Source organism: Bidens hawaiensis, unplaced genomic scaffold (genome assembly GCF_021521415.1).
Source record: "Bidens hawaiensis isolate Kalapana, Puna unplaced genomic scaffold, B.hawaiensis_p1.1 tig00059832_1, whole genome shotgun sequence".
In the NCBI taxonomy this organism is placed as follows: Eukaryota; Viridiplantae; Streptophyta; class Magnoliopsida; order Asterales; family Asteraceae; genus Bidens; species Bidens hawaiensis.
The window spans coordinates 28,822-40,996 of NW_027500764.1; the positions used below are offsets into that span (position 1 = coordinate 28,822).

General features: G+C 36.1%; 1 pseudogene across 1 annotated transcript; it reads left to right on the forward strand.

Annotated features, from left to right (window-relative positions):
- Positions 1-1,335: 1,335 nt before the first annotated feature.
- LOC143602779 (abscisic acid receptor PYL9-like) lies at positions 1,336-9,305 on the forward strand (annotated as a pseudogene). Its single transcript, XR_013147917.1, has 4 exons — positions 1,336-1,521; positions 2,445-2,484; positions 8,100-8,276; positions 8,918-9,305. The product of XR_013147917.1 is annotated as an abscisic acid receptor PYL9-like (transcript).
- The last annotated feature ends 2,870 nt before the right edge of the window (positions 9,306-12,175 follow it).

Consider the following 12,175-nt stretch of genomic DNA (forward strand, 5'->3'; position numbering starts at 1 on the left):
TTTTGGAAACCCATACACATTTAGCCTATATTCATCGTACCTTCATATACACATCATGTACGATATTCATTGTATTTTCATATACACATTTAGTTTATCATTTTTCTGTTTAGGCCTCCATTTTCTTCATTTGGACCTTAATTTCTTTATTTTTTTATTTTTGGCGACCATTTATGCATTTTGGCCATTATTTCTTCATTTGGGCCTTCATTTCTTCATTTGGTCTCTGTTTCTTCGTTATACCTCCATTTCTTCGTTTGAACCCTGGCCTCGTGTTTCACATAGTCGTAGATAGCGTTAGGTATGCAAGAATAAAATGTGAAATGAAATGGACCATTTGTGAATTATGAAAAAAAAATGTTTGGTTGGTCAATGGAATGGAATCATCCATTACCATGGCCATTTCATTCCCCCCTAAAACACGTTGTGTTCCCGAGTTAACTTAACGAAAGAAAAGAAAGGAAAGAAAAACTTTCTTTTCCTTTCCTTTCTCACATTCTATCTCTTTTCCTTTCCTTTCCATCCAATTCTTTTCATTTTGGAAAGAAAACTTTCTCCCTTTAAATCTTTACATTTTCCCCATTTTCCCTTTCCTTTCTCCCCTTAAATGAAACTTGGGAATACAAGTTTTGAAGTTTCCATTCCTTTCTTTTCCATAAAAAAACTTGGGAACACTTCCACCTCTATCTTTCCATCAATTTCCTTTCCTTTCTCCCCTTAAGTGAAACTCGGGAACGCAGCGTAAATTCATTGCATCCACCTTTTTTTCCCTTTCATATCTCTTTCACACTATATTACCTCCACCACCCTCCCACCACCACCACCAATTGCCCTCTCGCCACAAACACCACCACCACCACCACCACCATCATCAACCTGCCACCGCCACCACCAACCCTCCCTCCTGGGCGTCCCACCGCTATCTACCACCACCATCACCATTACTGTTTGCCGCCCATCACCACCACTCATCATCATTTTTTGTTTTATTATGGCTTTTATTAGCATACCAAACAACAAAAAAATAACAATTTCTTCCATTAAGTAATGATCCATTAAGTATTAACATATTTTACAATTCATTGTTTTCCAATAATAATACGTCCAAACTTGACAAACAATCTAATCCAAAACTTGTGGTACATAACACATACATTGAATAATGATGTAACCACTAGCCCAGTAGTGGGCGCCACTTTAGTCAATTCACTCTTTGCTATTCTTCAGTCGGTGGTGGTGGACCATGCCATACTAATGTCAATAATAATAATAATAATAATAATAATAATAATAACTTATAAACACAAACACACACACACCACCAGTGTATTCATCTTCACCCCAAAGGCTAATAAATAACAAACACACCTAGGGTTTCAGTTTCAGTGTAAACAAATTGAAAATTGATGAAGAATGGAAGCAGCTGATTATATACGAAGTCACCACAAGCATAATCCTATTCCTGGACGTCATCAGTGCGCTTCAGCCGTTGTTAAACATATCAAAGCTCCAGTTGATATCGTAATTATTTAATTAATTCTCTAACTATACATACACGTATTTGTTATAACTGTGTTTGTTGGATCTAATTTGGATTATATTTATAGTTTTCTATGATTCTATATGTTCCGTACATGATTTGTTCATGTTATTGTGTAATTGTTAGTAAATTGCAGAGATCTATTGCCTAATTGTTACTGTTTTGGCTAGGGGAGTAAACGGCCTAAGCGGCTTACAAGCTACTCGAGATCGGCTCGCATAAAAGCTCGAATCGAGCCGATCTTTACTTATCGAGCTTATATAGTTTTTATTTAATATATTTAGTAATAGGTATTGTACATGAAAGTTATGATTAGTATAGCTAAATAAATATATTACATTATATATAAAATTAAATTATAATTTTAAAGTATATACTATATACAAATATGGTTATGAATATATAAAAACTAACTAATAAACAGTAAATGAGCCGAGCTCGAGCTTGAAAAACTACTCACGAGCAAGCGAGCGAGCTTGATTTTTAAAAATGGAGCTCGAAACGAGCCGAACTCGAGCTCAAACTCTTTATAAGTCAAACGAGCTCGAGCTTGAAAAACTACTCACAAGCGAGCTCGAGCTTTATAACTGGAGCTCGAAATGAGCCGAACTCCAGCTTGAAACACTACTCAGAAGCGAGCCCAAGCTTTAGAAATGGAGCTAGAAACGAGGCGGACTTGAGCTCGAGCTCTCTATAAGTTAAATTTGCCGAGCTCGGTCTTGAGTCTGCTAGGCTCGTTTACACCCCTAGTTTTGACATTTTTCACTGAATTATTGTGGATTTCTGAATATGTTTACGCATAATGCATTTATTTGAAACATTGAATTCAGTTTTAGCTCTGATAATTGTTATTGTTTAAATTAAAATTACAGCTAAGTGAAGAATTGTTTATATAATTGGTTAGGTGTGGTCACTAGTAAGGAGATTTGATGAGCCTCAAAAGTACAAACTGTTAGGTATTACGTGTACGCGGCTGACCCGAAAGGATCGGATAGGGTAACAGAAATCAATACAATACAACGGCTCGGGCCTTAAGAACTTAACGGTATTTCTAATTGATTTCTAAAACGAAATAAAAACGTGCAGCGGAAACAAACGAGAAGTATACTGAACTCGAATTAATTAACCCAAACAACCAAACTAAAACAGAATATAAATCAGAACCTGGATAAGTAAATTGCCCTTGATCCGAACTGAACACAGCGGCTTCCTTCTGATCGATGTTCTCAAATTGATTGTTGGCTTTGACTTTTAATTCAAGAAAGACAATTGATTTATAATATCAATTATTAATGATGATGGTGCATGCTCTCAATCTAACGTACAAAATAAAAAACCAATCACAAATGCAATATAATAATGTTAACGGCGGCAGTAGGTTATCACAAACAATAATATAATAAAGCAGTAAATATGACACGAGATTTACGTGGTTCGGTCACGATGTGTAACCTACGTCCACGGGCAACGAACAGGGTCTCTTCTTTTATTGAGGTGCTCAAGAAATTACAAGATACAACATTGTTTATATAGGGAGGCTAACTAGGGTTTATTTCTTTCTCCATAAGTTACAAGAAATAATATAAAACGGGTCACTAAAGTTGAGTGGGTGGCCAACCCATTCAACCCTTCTAGTCTTCAACTGCCCAACCCAAGACGGGCCGGGGCTACACCCGTATTAAACCCAACAATCTCCCACTTGGAGCCTCGGAACGTCTTCACTTGCTCCACCTGTAAACACACCCGTACCTGTAATCTTTTGTCTTCAATATAAACCATGTCTTCTACCTGTTCGTCGCCACATCCTCAACACTATTCCTGGAGACCAACTGAAGCTACACATAGCTTCAGTTTGTCCAAGGTCACAACCTTGGTAAACATATCCGCCGGATTCCTGTCTCCCCTAATGTTGTTCAACCGAATAGTCCCATCACTGACTAAACCCCGAATGTAATGATAACGCATATGAATGTGCTTTGTTTTACCATGATACACAGGATTCTTGGCTAATTTCACAGCACTTTCATTATCGCAGCACAATGGATAATCTGTTTGTTCCCTGCCTAACTCCTCTAAGAAAGTCCTCAACCAAACAAGCTCTTTACTTGCTTCAGCAGCTGCCATATACTCAGCTTCTGTGGTTGAGAGTGCCACACTCTTTTGCAGTCTAGACTTCCAACAGATTGCAGTATCCCCCATAGTGAACACATATCCCGTAGTACTCTTATAAGTCTCCTTACATCCGCCCAAGTCAGCATCTGAAAACCCTTTAAGAATTGCATTCTTGCCTTTAAAGCATAACGACATCTTTGAAGTTCCCTTTAGGTACCTAAGCAGCCACTTCACTGCTTCCCAATGTGCTTTCCCTGGATTTGACATGAACCTGCTAATAACTCCCACTGCATGAGCGATATCAGGTCTCGTGCATACTGCATACCATTGCATACATAAGACTACCCACTGCAGATGCATAAGGAATCTTTGCCATCTCTGTCTTTTCTCCATCAGTACTAGGAGACTAATCCTTAGAAAGTTTAATATGACTACCCATAGGTGTACTTCGAGTAGCGGTTTTCTCATCGCTCATGTTAAACTTCTCTAAAATCTTCCATATGTATTTCTCCTGAGATAAAGTTAGAGAACTGTCCTTGTTTCTGGTGATGCTCATGCCAAAAATTTGCTTGGCTGGACCTAAATCTTTCATTTCAAATTCTTCAGACATCTGTCGCTTCAACTTATTAATCTCTGACATGTCTGAACCGGCAATCAACATATCATCTACATACAACAGTAGAATGATATAAGAACTGGCGAATTTCTTGAGATAACAACAGTGGTCCATCTCACATCTTTTGTATCCATTCCTGCCCATAAAATCATCAAACTTGATATACCACTGCCTGGGCGCCTGCTTCAACCCATAAAGACTCTTCTTTAACTTGCACACCATGCTTTCTTTACCAACTGTTTGAAACCCCTCTGGCTGTGCCATGTAGATATCCTCCTCAAGGTCACCATGCAGAAAAGCTGTCTTCAAATCCAACTGCTCCATATGTAAGTTTTCTGCAGCCACAATACTAAGCACCAGTCTAATTGTAGTCATTTTTACCACAGGGGAAAATATCTCATTATAATCAACCCCATGCTTTTGTTGGAACCCTTTCACTACCAATCGTGCTTTGTATCTCTTTGTATCATCACTTTCATCCTTGATCCTGAATACCCATCGGTTCTGAAGAGCTTTCTTCCCGGCCGGAAGCTTTGTAAGAACCCAAGTCTCGTTCTTGTTAAATGAATCCATCTCTTCTCTCATCGCTTTCTCCCACTGAGACGAGTCTTTCAAGCTCATTACTTCAGAGTAACACTGTGGTTCACCATTCTCTGTCAGTAGAAGGTAATTAACAGAAGGAGAATATCTCTTAGGAGGTCTAATGGTTCTGGAAGACCTCCTAACCTCTAGCTGAGGTGTAATCATTTCTTGTTCTAGTGGAGACTGTTTAGTATTAGGCTCTGAACTCCCACTGTCAGAGAAATCCTAAAATTCATCTGCATTTTCTTCCAAAACCTCTTCTGATGTTTCTGAGCTCTGACTATCAACCTTCTCACTTGAATCTTCAAACTCTACATGTTCTTTATCAACTTCTTGTGTGAATGACTTTCTATCTTTGTAAAGTCTTGCTTCATTAAAAACCGGATCACGAGCCCGACATACCTTTCTGGCCTCCGGATCCCAAAGCCTATAGCCCATCTTTGCGTCTCCATAGCCTATAAAAGTCACTTCTTCGCCTTAGGGTCAAGCTTGTCCCTCTCAGTATCTTTTATCCCAATGTAAGCATCACAACCGAACACTTTAAGATGTTTGAATTTAACCTCTTTTCCACTCCATACTTCCTCTGGAAGTCTAAATCCAAGAGGAACTGACAATCCTCTATTTATAAGATATGCAGCAGTGTTGACTGCATCTGCCCAGAAGGTCTTTGGAAGCCCTGCATTTAACCTCATTGCACTAGCTCTTTCATTCAGTGTCCTATTAATTCTTTCGGCTACTCCATTCTGCTGTGGCGTACCGGGAACGGTATTAATCATCTTTATACCCCTCTCAGCACAGTAATTAACGAAGTCCTTGCTGATGTACTCCCCACCATTGTCAGACTTTAAACACTTCACTTTCAGATTCGTTTCCATCTCCACGGCTGCCCTCCATTTCTTAAAAATCTCAAATACCTCGAACTTGTTTTTTGAGAAAATAGACCCATAGCTTCCGTGTAGCGTCATCAATGAAAGTAACGTAGTAGTTTGAGCCTCCTAATGATGATACTGGTGTTGGTCCATACACATCAGTATGAACGAGCTCAAGTTTCTTTGCTTTAAGTGTTTTTCCTGATTTTATGAAGGTGACCCGTTTCTTCTTGCCAAGCACACAAGGTTCACAGAACCCTGTATCAAGTTCCACCTTTTTCAAATCAGGGAATTTTCCTTTCTCTGCCAGTATCTTCAAACCTTTCTCACTCATGTGGCCGAGTCGTTGATGCCACAAACATGATGGACTCGGTCCACTAGCCACTGAATTCACCTCTCCTGCTGAGATTTTTTTCATGTACAACGTACCCTTTTTCTTCCCACGAGCAATTACCAAGTTACCTTTTATGACCTTCCATTGCCCTCCTCCGAAAGTAACACTATAACCTTCAACATCAAGCTGCCCAATAGAAATCAGCATCTTCCTTAACCCAGGAATTATTCTGACATCTTTCAGAGTCCATGTAGTTCCTAAAGAAGCCTTCAAGTCGATATCCCCCATCCCGGTAATATCTAGAGCCTCATTATTCGCCAAACGGACTTTACCAAAGTTTCCTGTTCTAACATTCATTAGGCTCTTTGTGCTAAACGTGGCATGGAAAGACGCACCAGAGTCCATGATCCAAGACTCAACTGTGTTCTCAACACAACAGACTAGGGCTTCATCATCTGAAACTTCATTTGTAGCAGCATTTACTTCCGAAGTAGATTTTACTTCCTTTTTCTGTTGAGGTGCTGGAGGGTTGGTACATTGACTTCTGAAATGCCCATTCTCCTGGCAATTCCAGCAGGTAATATCTTTTCTTGGTCTAGACTTGCTTCTTTTCCTAGATTTTGATCTACCCCTGTTGCCTCCTCTGTTCTTGCTTCTCCCTCTACCTTCAGCACTTAGCAAAGTGCTTGATGATTCTCCATTATTCCTCCTTCTAGAATCTTCATTCAAAATCAGGTCACGAACTTTGTTGAAAGTCAAGGCATCCGAACCAACTGAACTGGTGACTGCAGTGATTATTCCTGACCAGCTGTCAGGTAATGAAGACAAAAGTAGGCAAGCTTGCAATTCATCATCAATCTTGAACTTCACCGATGATAAACGTCTCAGGTGAGAATTGAAGGTGTATATGTGTTCGGTAACAGAACCTCCCTCTTTCATGCATGTGTTTACCAACTCCCGGATTAGGAACACCTTATTTGCAGATGATGGCTTCTCATACATGTTTGACAACGCCTCCATGATTCCACGTGCTGTGGTTTCGTCTAAGATGTTGTACGCCACGTTCATAGACAAGGCAAGCCTAATTGTTGACTTCGCCTTCTTGTCAATAGCTTTCCACTCATCTGTAATCTTTTCTGGCGGTTCCTCCAAAGCCACATCTAGATCTTTCTGTATTAGCAAATCCGTGATTTGCATCTTCCACCATCCAAAGTTTTGTCCATCGAACTTCTCGATTTTCGTTTTACCCTCATCAGCCATAATACCGGAGATCAAAGAGTGAGAGCCAACACTGGCTCTGATACCACTTGTTAGGTATTACGTGTACGCGGCTGACCCGAAAGGATCGGATAGGGTAACAGAAATCAATACAATACAACGGCTCGGGCCTTAAGAACTTAACGGTATTTCTAATTGATTTCTAAAACGAAATAAAAACGTGCAGCGGAAACAAACGAGAAGTATACTGAACTCGAATTAATTAACCCAAACAACCAAACTAAAACAGAATATAAATCAGAACCTGGATAAGTAAATTGCCCTTGATCCGAACTGAATACAGCGGCTTCCTTCTGATCGATGTTCTCAAATTGATTGTTGGCTTTGACTTTTAATTCAAGAAAGACAATTGATTTATAATATCAATTATTAATGATGATGGTGCATGCTCTCAATCTCACGTACAAAATAAAAAACCAATCACAAATGCAATATAATAATGTTAACGGCGGCAGTAGGTTATCACAAACAATAATATAATAAAGCAGTAAATATGACACGAGATTTACGTGGTTTGGTCACGATGTGTAACCTACGTCCACGGGCAACGAACAGGGTCTCTTCTTTTATTGAGGTGCTCAAGAAATTACAAGATACAACATTGTTTATATAGGGAGCTAACTAGGGTTTATTTCTTTCTCCATAAGTTACAAGAAATAATATAAAACGGGCCACTAAAGTTGAGTGGGTGGCCAACCCATTCAACCCTTCTAGTCTTCAACTGCCCAACCCAAGACGGGCCGGGGCTACACCCGTATTAAACCTAACACAAACCATTTGTTAGCAGATGCACCATGCATGGTGATCTTAATATTGGGAGTGTTAAGAGAGGTGAATGTCAAGTCAGGGCTTCCGGCTACTACCAGCACAGAGAGGCTGGAGCTTCTTGATGACAAGGAACACATACTCGGAATCAAAATCGTTGGTGGTGACCATAGGCTGAAGGTAATAATTACAACTTGGATTCAAAGTTTTATGTGTTCAAAATCAAACCTGCAACTTAATAGTTGACAGTTGACACTAACGGTTCACTGGTCGAACCAGACTAAAGACGATCATAGAACCATTCACACTACTAATTAATAGAACCATGTCAAACGAATATTACCTTTTTTTTTAAATATTGTATAGCTGGTTATATTTAAAAATATATTGTTTTTTCTAAAACATAATAAAGAAATTTTTTTTAGAAGGGATCATTTAATTTATTTAGCCATATAGAGTAAAATGTTTTATGTATTAACTAATTCATTTAAACGAGTAGCGTTTACATTGAAATAGAAGGCAAACGGTTAACAAGTTGCGCCACTAGCCCTTCTGTGTTAGTCAAAAACTATAATATACGTATGAGATATCCAAAGTTTAAATTTTATAATCTAAAAAGAATTTTTGTAAAAAAGTATTTTTCTTCTTAAAACCGGTGACCGGTCCAAGCACTAAATCTGGTCACCAGTTCAACCGCCACCTGTCAGGTACAACACTTGTGAACCGAACACCTGATTCAACATGCCACTCGTTTTTAACAACGTTGCTTTGAACCAACTTTATTATCTACTCTCCTGAGTCTTTTATTTCTGATTCCGCAGAACTATTCATCAATCCTAACCGTCCACCCCGAGGTAATCGAAGGAAGACTCGGGACACTAGTGGTGGAGTCATTCGTGGTGGACATACCCGACGGCAACACAAAGGAAGAAACATGATACTTTGTCAAAGCCTTAATCAACTGCAACCTCAAATCTCTCGCATATGTTTCAGAAAGAATGGCTGTCTGTCAGGGATCAGGCATCAAAATACCCGAGATCGGTTATGGTGTTCCGGTTTAGTGTCAAGTTATTGTGGAATATAATCATATATAGTCAGACTCAGTTGTAGTTGCAGCTCATTGTTTGCAGGATTTGCTTAAGACTGCAAACATTTGGTAGCGGTTTATATTTTATAAAAAGTTAATTAATGTGGTAGCAAACAATGACATTTGGGTTATCTTTCTTTTGTATGTATATCGACATCATGTCTACGTGTTATTATTATTTTTTTAATTTAGAGATTAGTTTCCTTAATTTGCAAATTATTTTTCAATCTATTTCAAAGAAACTTATATTTAACCCGACATGACACATCGAAATGGGTCCATTTTGACAAGAAAATGACATGATGTTTCTTGTCATGTTTATTCATATAAATTGAAAATCTATCATTTAAGTAAATAACTAGACCATAAGACCAACCAATATAATAATAATAATAATAATAATAATAATAATAATTTACTTTAGAACAAAAAAATGATTTTTAAGGTTAATTTTCAATAAAAATATTTAATTTTGAAACAACTTAGCTTTAGCTATTAAGATTCAAGATCACTAGATTCTTGGAGTGTAAATATTCCATGTTGATTGTTAAGAACAACTTTTACAAAAGAATACAAATATAGTTATCAACTTATCATCCAATTATCGAACGAGTTAATTTAGAAACAAAATACTAAGTTCAGAACTGCGAGAACTGCATAATACACTTGTACGTAATGCTTTGAATGCATTATAAAAGAAATCTACGTAATTGTCACACCTTCTCTCTCCAACTACTTGGATTATATTCAATATACTACGTACAAATGAATTATGAGGTTCTTGTAAATTTTCAATATTTTTTGGTTCCGGAAAGAATACATCCCAACTTTTCTAAAATCACATTTATTTGAGCCCAATAATATTAATTCATAATAAGTGATAACCATGGTAAAAATATAACGCGCTTGATTTTCTTAAAATCAAATTTGCTGTAAAAATGCCAACAAGTGTCATTTTCGAACTTTCGTGTTTGGATATAAATAATCCGTTTAGAGGGTTTTTTTTTTTCTTTTTTTTTAACGAAGATAATTGTTTGTTTTTTTTTTTCTTTCACTAAAAGGTACAAAGAAAGCATAGTTTAGTGGAAGTGTGATTTAATCATTGCTTCTTTTGGTTTAAGAAATACTTTATAACCGAAAATCGTGCTATCATAACGACATAACCTACATGTGAAGTCTATGAGTGGTCTAAAAAAATAATTAGTAGTATTAACATTTGTTACTGTTTGATAATAATTTGGATTGTATCGATTGGTTTAGGTTATGTTTACTTTTACGTGACAAATAGATTTGTTGTTTTCAAAAAGCCAAATTATATGTAAGAAAACAAAAGAACCTCAAGAAGCCCAAGAAATATAATAAAAGTTAAAACAAACTATCACGAATAACTAGAGCAGACGAACATGAAACTTTAACGAAAATAAATTTGCATCCCGAATCTTTGTCAGCGCCTGAATGATTGCTTCTATTAAGGTAGGATTGTTGTTTCTCTAGAATTGGCTTCTTGAGCTTATGAAAATTCTTCTTAAATCAATACTTTGACACCAATAGTTATAGAATGAGAGATTGTGTCAAATGGCTTGGTTTTTACTATACACATTAATTCATAAAAACTTTGATAAAATCTAAAGAAAATACAAATATCTATAAAGTGATTTAAGAAGTATTAAATAATTTAAAATTTTTCATGTAAAATAGAAACAATTTAAGAAAAAAAAATAATAGATTAAGATAAATCATGATAAAAGGATAATTCAAAAATATCTAAACAAATCCGAATAAAGCAAGATGAATCCTATAAATAGAAGCAATAATTTTAAAAATTTAGAAAGAATCAGATTAGATAGATAAATATGATTGATCCCATCATCTTTTCGAATTACCAAAAAAGCCTTACTTATCATCTTATTTGAAACAAAAGAACAATAAAACTCTCTTTTCTTATAAATAAATATTATTTAAAAATGTGTTAATATTTTATGCATTCTAAATTAGTGTATCATAATTCATCCATCTCGTTTTGCGAAAAGATTTTGCACAACGTATGAACTACGTACAAATTCGAGTCCATCGTCAGAAAATATATGACAACCACTCAACTTCGTCTGTAACCGGATTGTATAATCCTACAAAAATACTAACTCTAGCTACCATAAAATATAATCCACTTGTAAAAATAGTGTTCATAATAAACTATTTCTCTATGTACCCTTGTTTAATCAAATAGATTAAATTAATTTCAAATAGATTAAATTGAGTTTTTCTTTTGTATTTATTTGGGTATGAAGAATATAGGTGGATTTGTTTTGAAACACAACCAATCAAAGGGAATACAAGTTTCTAACTCTTTTGTTTTGAGAATGAGTCATCATGTTCTTTTTTCTTCATTGCCATAATTGGAAGGCATATATTAGTTAGGCAATACAACTATAAAAGGGGAACACTCAATAGTCAACATTCACGTAATCACATGAAAATGAAAATGGATATTAATGGGCCATCCACCATCGTTTATGTCGGCACCATGTCCCACTAGAGTGCCCAACCCAAACATCTTGGCTCACTTAAGAGTTAAGAGTGAGGGTTATAATTATCTTTAATATTAAAATATAAAAAACTAAAAATAATTATTTTTTATAATTAAAGTACTAGAAAATATTTAATCATTAAAAGATATTATATTTAATATTCAAATATCTATAATATATATATAAACAAAAACATAAAAATCTTACGTGTCGCGATGTGGTCGCTCCCCCTTTTTTTGGAGTCACCAGATTTACTTGATTCTTAAATGGAGACTTTCCATGTATTTGACCCGAATTCATGGATATGGGTCTTACCAAACCCAGATATTCCTTAAACGGGTTATAACATCTCATTAAATAAAAAATCATTGTCACCAAATTATTGATGTAAAAATCCTATAAAATAGGATATACTAAAAATTAATATCTTATTTATTTTAAAAAAGATATATATATTATTTAAA